The following is a 13,428-nucleotide window of genomic DNA, read 5'->3' on the forward strand; positions in this document are numbered from 1 at the left end:
CCCAGCCCCAGTCAGCAGCCCCCAGCCCACACCCCAGCAGCCCAGCCCACACCCCAGCAGCCCCCAGCCCACACCCCAGCAGCCCCCAGCCCACACCCCAGCAGCCCCCAGCCCCAGTCAGCAGCCCCCAGCCAGCCTCCAGCAGCCCCCAGCCCACACCCCAGCAGCCCCCAGCCCCAGTCAGCAGCCCCCAGCCCACACCCCAGCAGCCCCCAGCCCCAGTCAGCAGCCCCAGCCCAGCCTCCAGCAGCCCCCAGCCCACACCCCCCAGCCCCCAGCCCACACCCCAGCCTCTAGCAGCCCAGCGGCAATGGAGACACAGTAAGTAAGAAACGTTTTACCTCTTTTTACGTGTTGCTGCAAATTCGCCTGATATTGTGAAGTGCTCCGACGTTAGTTTGTCACTGGGGTTTGTAGCTGCTTTGCATTCACCTAATTTTTAATAAGGAGGAAGGCGGTCCCGGCGCTGTGTAATCAGGTGAACTCTCCCTCTCTCTGTCAGTGTGAATGGAGTTCCAGATCCACAGGTGGTGAGAGCTGCTCTGTGTTGTGCTCTGTATTTGTCAATACAAACGCTGTCAGTTGTTCTGTGATTGGGGACTGGTGAGGACTCGGGGTAATACAATAACAATGCAGTTGCTTTTGGAAAAAACTGTAGAAAAAAAAGTGCGTGAAAAGATAGCAAAAAGCCCCCCCACCGCCTGATATGGTGCTTTCAAATATTAATACTTAAACCTCTTCATTTGGTGTTACTAATACCGTGAGGGCACAGAGTAGCGTCAGGGGAAGGAATGAGAGGTTCAAACCAAACTAAAGTATTATTGTTGGTGTTTTTTCAGGAAATAAAACTAATATTTACTGGGCATCAAAGAGAAATTCTGTAACTTTTTCTTCGACAATGTTTCAATGCGATAAATTTGATGCAACATTTTAGATCATTATGAAATAAGTCAGTATCGTTTTCCAGTGTACTGTAGGTATGTGGATATTTCTCATTGCATGGACCACTGGCGGAAGGACATTTTGACTCCTGAGCTGCCATAGGAAAGAAAATAATGAAGTGTTGGTGTGTGAAAGTGTCAACAGAGAGCAACAAAAATAAAGAGACAAACTGTAAATTTCTTAAGCTGTTCTCATAGAAACCTAGAAATCTGCAGCGCAGACAAAGGGCATTTGGCCCACCAGTTCTGTACTGGCTCACAGAATAGAAAAATGACTTGAGTCCACTGCCCCACCTTATCCACATAACCCTTCAAGCTGTGCACAATTGGCTGCACCAGTTCACCTATAAATAATAATAATAATCCTTGCATTTGATATAGCGCTTTTCACATCGGGAGGACGTCCCAAAGCGCTTCACAGAATACACTGTAAAGTGAATTGACTGTATATTTGTGGGCGAACGCGGCAGCCAATTGCGCACAGCAATGTCCCACAAACAGTCGTAGATTGAAAATGACCAATTTATTATTGTTTTTGGTTTTGGAGGGATTATTATTATGTTATAAAATAGAGTTACTGCACTTTACAGTATATCCTGTGAAGCGTTTTGAGACAACAAAAACAACTTGCATTTATATAGTGCCCTTCACTCATCCCAGAGATGTCTCTATGATGTGTGCTCTATCAAATAGGATTATTATTATTATTGTTATTATATCTTACTGGACAGGGCATTCCACATCCCAACAAATTTTTGGGTGTTCAAATTCCTCTTGAACTTCTCCTTTCACTGCTCTTGTGGCTATCTTGTAACTATGCCCCCTAGTCACTGACTTCTCTTATCAATGGGGATAACCTCTCCCTATCAAAACTACTCATAATTTTGTACACTATCATGTTCCTCCCCCAAAAAACCCTTCTCAAATGAAAACAGAACCAGCTTCTCCAATCTCTCCTCATAACTGTAGCCTGAGGTGGTGTTTGGTGGCGTTCAACTCTGAGAAAAAAATGGAAGTTGTATTGCCCAAGAACTGTCACAAGCTTCTTCTAAGTCAAAGATCCAATGGCCTTTAAACTTAGAGAGTGCTTCATAAATTGTAGGGGCATTAGGACTAAAAATAGTGGAAAAGTTGTATTATTGTCATAAATTTTAAATGAGCTTATACAGCTCAAACCATGCAGATTTTCATCAGTGAAATTTTTTTTTTTTTTGATTATTTTATTTTGAAATGTTACTACATTTTCAATTGAGCTTTGAGTACAGGCATTGTGTCAATTGTAGAAAAAATATTATAGATACACACTGATAATTAAGATTGATTATGTTGTTCATGTGAAGTTTGATGAAGCTATCCTGTGACATTGAGTAATTATCACTAACAACATTTTGAGCTGTTATTCTCATGTAGGAGATGCAGTATTGGAAGTTGTTTAATATTATCAATATTCCGTGAAAAAAGGGCATCTAATTCACCAACGGGGAGCACTATATGTTTTGTATTGTCTGTTTACCCAGAAGGTAACCTGCGACTAGAACAGGCTGCCAGGAAGAATGGTTGAGGACATTAGATTCATTTAAAATCCGCTTGATGCTGTGATGCTTATTCTGGAGGAGTGAGATCAAATGGACTGAAGAGCCTTCTTCAACCAAAATAATCATGTTAATCTATTATTTTGTTTATAATGTTCTAATTTTGTGGTTTTAAAGTTTAGTTTATACATACGTTTTACAAAACCTATGAGATATTTTATTCTGGACTTGGCATTCTGGAATGCTTGGAAATAATAATAGTAGTAATAATTATAATCGTTGCCTTTGATATAGTCATGCATCTGAAAGCACTTCGCAGGATTTTAATGTGAATTGTACGACAGCCAATATTATTGCACACAATAATATCCCACAAACAATTAATTTTTGGGGCACTTCAGCCGAGTGTCTGACACACCCGGGAATCCATCACCATACTCAAGAGTATCCCAACCAAGCTGATATTCACAAACAAACATAAAGTGACCAACCCAGTCTCATCATAGTGGGAAAATTGTCATGGTAGTGGCACTTGTTCTCATTCTTGTTAGTAATAAGCGATAATAATCCTTATATTTAAATTAGAGCCTTTCACATCAGGAGGACATCTTAAAGCACTTCACAGGTTATACAGTAAAGTATATTTGTCTACAAATATACAGTCAATAATCCTATTCTAATCCCTGATGGGGTCTGAGACATCTTGGTGACTTTCTAAGGTGCTATAACAAATGCAAGTATTAACCTTTATTTTGCAGGTGGCAGCCAATTTGCACACAGCAGCAGTGGTTGCATTTTAAGATGCCCATTGGTTTGCAGGAGATTAGTTCTGGTTGGACTGTTATCCTGTGCACATCAAATAAAAAATAAAAAATATCCTGACCCGAGTGATCAAAATATGAGTCAGTGACTCGTGTTAGATAAGTAACTTGTGAACTACGGAGCAAAAGTCATTACACAAGCTTCCTATAACACCAACTCACTTTTTGTGAAGGCCATGTTCATTACACAATACTGACTATTCCTTATCCAAGTCTGATCAACTTTATTTGTGTGAAACAGAGTTCTATTTATTACCATACATGTATTTTGTTTCAAAACAAGTAAATTTGATTTCGCGCTACATTTCCTTCCTTTAATAAAATGGTTCCAAAGGTGCTAGTTGACCTCCTCTGGTATTTTGTTGCTGCACCATTTGCCTTCTGTATTATTTTCTTTTATGCACCCAGGAGGACACCACAGTCACATTCTGTTTCATTCAAACACTGCACCTGAAAACAGGCCAGGAGATATTCACATTTGTTATCACCACAAGAAAAGTATGGTGAATTTCCCTCAGGAAACCTATACAGGAAAATTGCTGACCAATGTAGTGGTAGTATATAATTGTTACACAATCTTTGCTGCAGTGCTGTTTCTCTTCTCATCTCCCTTTATGTAACTTCTGCTGTTCTGTACAGCACTTCTTTGCCTCACTTTTGTATTTCTGCAATATTTAAATACCTTTCCATACCTTTCGGCTGCTTGTTCATTTGATCAAAATATTGTGGGTTAGCAAAGGACTCGCACCTGGTCAGAAATCTCTGGAATTAATCTAGCCTGACACGCATAACAATATAAGAAATACTAGACAAAAGAAAGACCAAGGTCCATCCAGTTTGCCTTTCACCTTCCTGGCGGTTGCGTGCACATACATCCCAAACTACCTTTATACTGTATCCCATAATGTTATTTCCTAAAAGAAAACTATCTAATATGTGTTTGAAGGAATCAACACTTCCTGCTTTATCCATCTCCCTAGGGAACCTGCTACAGGATCACTATTCACTCACTGAAATAGTGTTTCTGTAGATTCGTTCTGAATTTCAATCATAGGTAGGGGTAGGGGGTTAGGAGGTCGAAGAGGTAGGGGGAGTGAGGCCATGGAGGGCTTTGAAGGTGAGGATCAGGATTTTGAACTGTATCCTCTGTGCGATGGGAAGCCAGTAGAGTCGGGCGAGGATGGGAGTGATAGGGTCATAGAGCCTGGTGCGGGAGAGGACATAGGCTGCAGAGTTCTGGATGATTTGCAGCCTATGGAGGGAGGAGTTGGGGAGGCCAACAAACAAGGAATTTGCATAGTCAAGCCTGGATGTTATGAATGCGTGTATGAGGGTTTTGACAGCCTGTGGTGTGAGACAGTACTGGAGCCGGGCGATGTTGCGGAGGTGGGGGAAGGAGGAGCGGGTCATGGCACAGATGTGGGGTAGAAAGGATAGTTAATAGTCAAAGAAGATGTTAAGGTTCCGGACTGGCTCAGTGAGGTGGAGTGTGCAACCATGGATGGTGATGCTGTCAGTGCCTGAGGTGAGGAGGCGCTGACGGGAGCCAATCAGGAGAGCCTCGGTCTTCTTGATGTTCAACTGAAGAAAGTTAGCTCTCATCCAGGACTTGATGTCTGACAGACATTCTGTCAGGACAGCAGTGGTCCTGGAGTCAAGGGTGGAGGCAGAGAAATAGAGTTGGGTGTCATCCATATACATGTGGAAGTTGAACCCATGTCTGCGGATGATGTCACTGAGAGAGAGTATACAGATATTGAAGAGGAGGGGACAAGGACAGAGACCTGAGGAACACCGCATGAGCAGAGAACTAGTTGAAACAGCCTGTCATGACCTAAATTTTCTAGCCCTTTTAGAAACTTAAAAATGGCAATCAAATTTCTTGTGCAGTGCCAGGCAAACATTGCAATGCTGGAAGTTCCAATGCTGAGATGAGATTTTAAATCCACGTATCTGCCATTTCTTCAAGCAGACATTGAAGATTACATGGCACAAAAGAGAAATTAGTTTTTCTCCTCGCAACATTTCTCCAATTGATTCATAGAATCATGCAGCACAGAAAGAGGCCATTCAGCCCATCATGTCTACGCCAGCTCCAAAAAAGCAATCCAACTCAATCCCACTGGCCCGCTTTCTCTCCATAGTCCTGCAATCCTGTCCTCCCCAAATACCTGTCTATTTCTCTCTTAAAAGTTGTTATTGAATCGGCTTCCACTACGCTTTCAGGTAATGCATTCCAGATCCCAACAACCCACTGCGTGAAAACATTTTTTCCCAACCTCCCCTCTGTTTCTTTTAACAACTAACTTAAATCGGTGTCCTCGGGTTACTGACCCACATGTCAGTGGAAATAGCATTTCCCGGTTCAACCTATCAAATCCTCTCATGATCCTGAAAACCTCTATTGAATCCCCTCTTAATCTTCTCTGCTGTAGGGAGAATAATCCTAGTTTTGCCAACCTCTCCTCATAACTGTCCTTCATTCCTGGTACCGTCCTGGTAAACCTCCTTTGCACCCTCTCCAATGCCCTAACATCTTTCCTAATGTGCGGTGCCCAGAACTGAACGCAGTACTCCAACTGAGGCCTAACCAGCATTTTATAAATATTCAACATAACCTCCTGACTTGTATTCTATGCCCCTATTTATAAAACCTAGTATCCCGTGTGCTTTTTTAACAGCTTTATCTACCTGTCCTGCCATCTTCAGAGATTTGCTTATGTGGCCCCCAGGTCTCTCTGTTCATTTGCCCTCTTTAAGATGTACCATCAGTTTATACTGCCTCTCCTCATTCTTCCTACCAAATGTCTCCACATTAAACCTCATCTGCCACTTTTCTGCCCATTTTACCAATCTGTCTAAGTCCTCTTGGAGTCTGATGCTTTCCTCCTCACCATTAACTACTTTTCCTAGCTTAGTATTGTCTAGCTTAGTATTGTCTGGAAATTGTGCTCCCTATATCCAGGTCCAGATCATTAATATAGATCAGATCATTCCTTCCCAATGCTTTGTGTTGTGGGACACCGCTCTGTGCAAAATGGCTGTCATGATGTGGAGTTTCTTTTGGCAACTGGTACAGCATCTCAAGTGTAACCTGTCCTGTTCATAGAATTATAGAGCACACAAGGAGGCCATTCAGCCCATCGTGTCTGTGCCGGCTCTTTTAAAAGAGCTTCCAAATCAAATCCATTCTCTCCCCACAGCCCTGCAAACTTGTCCTCCATAAATTCCTCCCCATTTGTCCTCCCCATAATCCCCTGTTGATTATGCTTCAGTAAGCATGCCACATTTAGATGAGTGGGCTGTTTCCCATAAAAGGTGGGGGGAGAAAGACTGGTATATGTGCTGTGTATTCCCATCTTTGTTTAGTTCATAATTGACTTACCAGAGTTGAGGGATTATTCCTTCAAAATGTACTTTTGAGTTTATGTTCACCCGAGAGACTCCTTAACCAATGCAAGAACTCAGGTAGAAGACAACTTGCAGTTATTAATGTATGAGCCTGACAAATTACCGACAACATCAAATCTTGGAAAGCTGTCAATTTCCATGCCTGCTTTCAGTGTTGACACGTTCACTGTTCTGGGAGGAAATACTGTTGTGCTTTGCATTGTTTCTACCTAAACATTGGTTCTGTTTCAGTGTATTTCAGCCACTCAAATCAGAGCAGCTGAAACCTTGAATCACTTACTCTACCTACAGCAATAATTATTTTGCACTCATCTAGAACCAAGTTAGGCGAAAGTTCTAACGATATAAATTCTAATTTATTTTTAAATCAGGATGTGAATGCTCTATTTATAGCTTGATGAGGGAGCCATAAATTTTTATTTCTTTTAGTAGTTGCACTTTGTATTATTTTACGTGTTTCTACCTCAAGACATGGAACAAAAGGGTTATTGTAGTTTAGTAATGCAGTGCATTCAGTTTCAATTATTGATAAACCATGATTTTAATTCTGTAGTACATTTTGTAGAGAACTTTATAAGAGGCTTATTAAATTATCTTGACCTTTTCCAATAGTTCTCATGTATTCTGTAAAATACAGAGTTTATTGAACTTTTGAGGAAGTCTCTGATAAATCATTCAAAACTGTCACTGACAAGGTTCCATTGGAATGAAACAAATTCTGTACTCTCCAGGTCTCTGTCAATTCCCTTTCCACCTTTAAAGGGCTAGATTCTATGAATACAGTACATATTTGTTTATCTATTTTATATAAGTTAATTACTGGGGCTTGAAATCATTTGCACTCGGTTCTAACTCTGTCAGAACTGTAGTTGAGGAGCAATTTACAATTTGTCTTTTGAGATTAAGACGTAAAAATTCGAAGTGCTCCAAAGTCCATTTTGGGTGTTTCTATGAAGGCAGTGTCATAAATTTCTTCAGTGCCATAAAAAAAATAAATGATGAGTTATAGCATTGAATAACCTTCTCATTAACTGCACAGCGTTGGACATTTTGATTTGACGCAAGTACATGTTAGGCAAGCGCTGTTCTTGTAAATATGGATCAAAGGGCTCTGTTCTGCACCCCAGAGCATTATGCAGCAGATTAACTGAAATGTATAACAAAAAGCAAAGGTAGCAATTGCTAAAACTTGGTATTGACTTTTAATTTCTCTAGAACATCTTATAGCATACAGTATTTCAAAGCTAGTTGCTGTTAAATCACAGTAGCCCATATTCATGCTAGTTTCCTGATTTAGGATAAAATAAACAAATTAAAGAGGATAAGTCAGCACTCTGTTAACGACAATATAATCTTTCTACTACTGAAGTAACTGGGTATCAATGTAGCACACTATCTTTGACAGCCAAGTACAGCGATGACTGTAAATTAAGGTGTGTTATGCTTGGTTTAATAATCTGGTGGGTCATAACAATAATAATAATAATAATCCTTGCATTTAATATAGCACCTTTGAGATGTCTCAAAGTGCTTCACAGAATATACTATAAAGTGAATTGACTGTATATTTGTTGGCGAATCGCAGTAGCCAATTGCACACAGCAGTGTCCCACAAACTAGTCGTAGATTGATTGACCACATTTTTAAAAAAAAATTTACTCTCAGGTGGGTCATCTCCACTAAGGATCCCACAAAGTTATCTGGCTGGCTGAGGGCTTTCAGTCACAGCAAGAGCAAGGATATATTCTTCACCACTACACTTTTCTATAAATCAATTTGTGTATTTTTATAATACAAGCAATATATACATTCTGTGTTCTAGCACTGAGGTTATGTTGCCAGGGGATGATGAACTATAGCAATTATTTCATATTTATGAGCAAACAAGTCACAAGCACTGCAGGAGAAGTGAAATATGATGTGTAGAATATCTATACAATGACTGGCATTGAATAGATATTGGGAAACAATATTTCCCTAAAATAGTACCAGCGCAATCCCAATTGCTTTGTTTCATTCATCAGCTAGTTTCACTAATAAATGCAAATAAGTTGGCCTCCAATCAGCTCACCATTTATGACATTTAGAATTCTGGTCTTTACCTTAGGATTTGTTTGCATCTGGTTCACATCCTTGCCTTTAGCAGAGGAGAGCCAGACCATCTGCAACTGAAAAATATTTCTTCTTCAAATTGTGAGCTGTCATGATTTTGTATATTTATCTAATTTCAGCTTACTATACAGGACAAAGTCCTGTAGCTCAGTGGTTAGAGCACTCGCCTCAGAAGCAAAGAGAACCTGGGTTTAATTCCCAGTAGGTCAAAACATTAGGCAAGTTTCCTTACTGCACACACCTGTGTTTACCTAGCAGTAAGTAAGGAACCTGGTTGTTAGTCGATTGTCAAATCACTTTTACGGGAGTAATAATCCCTTCCAAAATGCTTTTTAAAAAACTAATAATAATAATTTGGTCACTCAATCCATGACTCTTTCTGGAGCACTGCTGTGTGCAATTGGCTGCCGCATTTCGCCCACAAAATATACAATAATTCACTTTACAGTTTATTCTATGAAGAGCTTTGAGACGTCTTGAAGACGTGATAAGACGGTATATCAAATGTATGTATAATATAATAATTATCATCAAACGTAGTCTGCTTATGTACTACTTTCAGCTATATCTAAGGCCACTCCTTGTAATGCATAGTTCATTAGTGTACTTAACATTTGGTTGTCATTTTTCTCTTATTTAAACTATTTATAAGTAAAGCAATTCATAACAAAAGATTGCAATTTAATCATAAATCAATATTCGTCACAAATATCAAATCTATTTTCCCCCACAATCTGGGGGATTGTGGGGGAAAATAGTCAATTCACGTTACAGTATATTCTGTGAAGCGCTTTGAGACTTCTCAACGACGTGATGAGGCGCTATATCAAATGCAAGGATTATTATTCATTTATTTTATTATGTATTATCTGCATTGTTATTTCCAAGCTATCTTCTGCAAGAATAAAGTAATGTTACAGTGACAATCTGGCAAGTATAACTTAACATCCCAAAAAGGTCAAATTATTGTATTGATTCCCGGCAGGGTGAAACTTGGGCAAGTTTCCTTACTCCACATGCCTGATAATAATCCCTCAAGCAAAGAACAACAATAATAATGTGTTTATTTCAATCCACGACTGTGGGACACAATTGGCTGCCGCATTTCGCCCACAAAATATACAGTCAATTCACGTGACAGTATATTCTGTGTAGCTCTTTGAGACATCTTGAAGATGTGATAAGGTGCTATATCAAATGCAAGGATGGCTATTATAGTAAATTGAAAAAAAAGATATTTTTCTTTCCTTGTTTATCAGTTTCACTGTTTTAGTTGTCGAAGGTACAGTATATTCTGGTTATATTCAATAAACACGTCATTAAAAAATCATTGGGGATGATTCTCTGTACATGTACATGACTACAATTACAATGTGATTACGATTGCTCCAGAACCCTATCCCACACAAACGAACTATATAAATGCCATCTGTTATTGTACAAATGAATCACTCACATCCCACTCCACTCCCTGCTGCCTACATTCAGCTGGCTCGGGTCTTCTATGCGTCCCTCATCCCTACTGGTGACTGCTTTCAGCCACTATGCCTGAAACTCTGGAACTCCCTGCCTCAATGCATCTGTCTTGCCCCCTCCTTGCCTGTCTTCAAATCACCCCTGTCGACTTTTCTCTTGAACCGTGCCTTCGGTCACCTCCCCTCTCTTTCCAGCTTGGCTCAAACCACGCCGCTGTTTTATGCTATGAAAAGCCTGTAAAGAGGCTATATAAACACAAGTTATTATTGTTGCATTTCTAAACCTTTTAACAACAACAAGGTTCCATTTATAGAGCGCCTTTCACGTCGGGAGGACGTCCCAAGGCGCTGTACAGTTGGGTCAGGACCCGAGCAGGGGGGAAATGGTCAGGGTGAGGGAAGGGAGGGAGCGAGGAGGGGGTAGAGAGTTGAGAGAGGAGCTGAAGGCACGATCAAAGAGAAAGGTCTTGAGACCGGCCTTGAAGGAGGAAAGGGAGGAGGCGGCGAAGGCACTGGGGGATAGAGTTCCAGAGCCTGGGGGCTGAGAGGCTGAAGGCCCGGCCACCGATGGTAGGGCGGTTGGGGCGGGGGATGTGGAGCAGACCGGAGCCAGAGGAACGGAGGGTACGGGCAGGTAGGTAGGGGGATAGTAGGTCAGAGAGGTAGGAGGGAGGGAGTAATTTCATGTCTAGAAATCTATAGCCCTTGTTGTATATTGTACCGACTCTGTACCTGTAAATGTATTTAAAAACAGATTTTGAAATTTACTTCTAATAATGCAGTTTAATGAACAGCAAATGATTAAATGTGACTTTAATGCATTATTTTAATTCAATTTCAATTCTGCTAACAGAATTGTTACAATTATTTCAATCTAGCTGATTCATTTCCATTTAGTATTTTTACCATAATATACAAAATTCTCATAATTAGTGATTCTCTGATTTCTGGTAAACGTACAGAAGTTAGCGCAGTGAGATTCTCATAGAATCTACTGCTAGTTGCAGACTCAGCTCCATAGCCATCTATTATTGTAAACTCAAATGTTTTAATGCCGTAAAGTGTAAGTAATACATTAATTACTTCTCTTCCAGCCCCCCACAGTCTTGTGTGAGCAGAGCCTCAGGGCTCTGTCCTTGGCCCCCTCCTCTACATGCTCTCCCTTGGTGACATCATCTGCAGATATGGGGTCAACTTCCACATGTTCGTGGATGACACTCAAGTCTATCTTTCTACCTCCACCCTCGACTCCAGGACCACTGACGGTCTGAATAGAATGTCTGTCAGACATCAAGTCCTGGATGAGAGCTAACTTTCTACAACTGAATGTTAGGAAGACCGAGGCTCTCTTGATTGGCTCGCACCAGCGACTCCGCACCTCAGGCACTGGCAGTATCAGCATCCCCAGATGCACAGTCCACCTCACCATGACAGTCAGGAACCTGGGCATCTTGTTCAATAGAAGTTTTTAATAGTGAGAGAACTGGATTCGATTCCCGGCAGGGTGAAACTTGGGCAAGTTTCCGTACTCCACATGCCTGATAATAATCCCCACACAAAAAAAGAATAAATTGATCATTTCAATCCACGACTGTTTGTGGGACACTGCTGTGCGCAATTGGCTGCCGCATTTCGCCCACTAATATATTGTCAGTTCACTTTAGTCTTTTCTGTGAAGCGCTTTGAGACGTCTAGAAGATGTGAAAAGCGCTATATCAATTACAAGGATTATTATTACAGCCCCTTATATCAGCAAGACATCTCAAAGCACTTCACAGGATTCACTATAAAATACTTTGTATTACAATCTTTGTAATGGACAAAGCAGATGAAGCTGACATCTTGTTTTTGCCTATCACTGAGGTTTCTGTAGATGCCTGTTCTACTTAAATCTACGGTAGATTCAGCATAAAGGATACAAATGTGGTCTGGAGAGATAGTTCACAAGCCAATGGTATCTTTTACTGTATATATTTTTGTTAATATCTGAGTTCCCTTGATGGAAAACACTAGGCCATCTGTTGGCTGTGATTAACGACTTTTGCTTTCAAGTCTTGGGCAATTCAAGTATGTTAAGGATAATAAATATTTTCACCCACAAATATAGTCAATTCACTTTACAGTGTGTTCTGTGCTTTGGGACGTCCTCCCGACATGAAAAGCGCTATATCAAATGCAAGGATTATTATTATTACTTTGATCTTGTTTCACAATTTTGATGCTGAGCCCATTCACTTCCTCTGTTCATTGCACCTGATGTCCTGAAGTGTTTGAAAAGTGGAATGTGACTTAACTTGTGGCCCTAGTTTGGCAATTATACAGTTTAAACATATTGAACACACATCTAAGTAGCATTTAAGTCTCAAGATGGATGTAATTGGACTTTTGTCTGTCTGCAACCATTTTGTCTGTATGCTTCCTACAGCTAACGTAACGTGATATGGCATGGAAACGGATGATATGGTTCAACTAGTTTGTGCCAGTTTATACTCCACATGATCCCGCACGTCTCCTATTCCTCTCTCCTTTCTCCCCTCTATTCCCTTTTATCTAATTTTTGCATCACATTTTCTCTCAAGTACATTGATGCTTTTTGGCTTCAACCATGGCTTACGGCAGTGAGACTTTAAACCGATGTTCTGTCTGCCTGAGCAGATGGGTGGCAAAGATCTTATGGCACTATTTGAAAAGTTTCTCACTCCCAGTGTCCTGGCCAACATTTCTCCAGATAAAATTGTTCATTCACTTCATGGCTGTTTGTGGGACATTTTTAAACTCAAATTACCCCACCCCCCCGCTTTCACCTACAAAATACAGTCATTGCTCTTCACAGTGCATCCTGTGAAGTGCTTTGAAATGATTTCCTGATGTGATGGGTGCTATATCAATTGTAAAGATTAATCTCATTATTTTTGAGTTTCACATTCCACAATCCAAACTCAATGTTTCAGAGTGACAACAACGCTAGAAATATATTTCAACTAGTGCCTGCTAGTTGGTGTTGATAGATAATAAACTGCAGCTTTTGATCTTGGTGGTGATCACTGCAGTCTACAAGATACTTGCAAGTAACTTTGATATTGTAATAATGGCTTCTGCTTTCAATTTCAAACACTCATTGTTTCTGTTGTCCCTG

The 13,428-nt window shown here is 40.5% G+C and overlaps 1 protein-coding gene across 1 annotated transcript in view; it reads left to right on the forward strand.

The window, feature by feature from the left end:
- The first annotated feature begins 277 nt into the window (after positions 1-277).
- Positions 278-13,428, forward strand: part of LOC103188162 (phospholipid-transporting ATPase ABCA1) — a 248,220-nt gene continuing 235,069 nt past the window's right edge. The window contains exon 1 of the mRNA XM_007908032.2: positions 278-321. The gene's annotated coding sequence lies outside the window, so the exon portion shown is untranslated. The remainder of the gene's footprint in view (positions 322-13,428) is intronic.

The sequence above is a fragment of the Callorhinchus milii genome, unplaced genomic scaffold (assembly GCF_018977255.1).
Source record: "Callorhinchus milii isolate IMCB2004 unplaced genomic scaffold, IMCB_Cmil_1.0 Scaffold1, whole genome shotgun sequence".
NCBI classification, from domain to species: Eukaryota; Metazoa; Chordata; class Chondrichthyes; order Chimaeriformes; family Callorhinchidae; genus Callorhinchus; species Callorhinchus milii.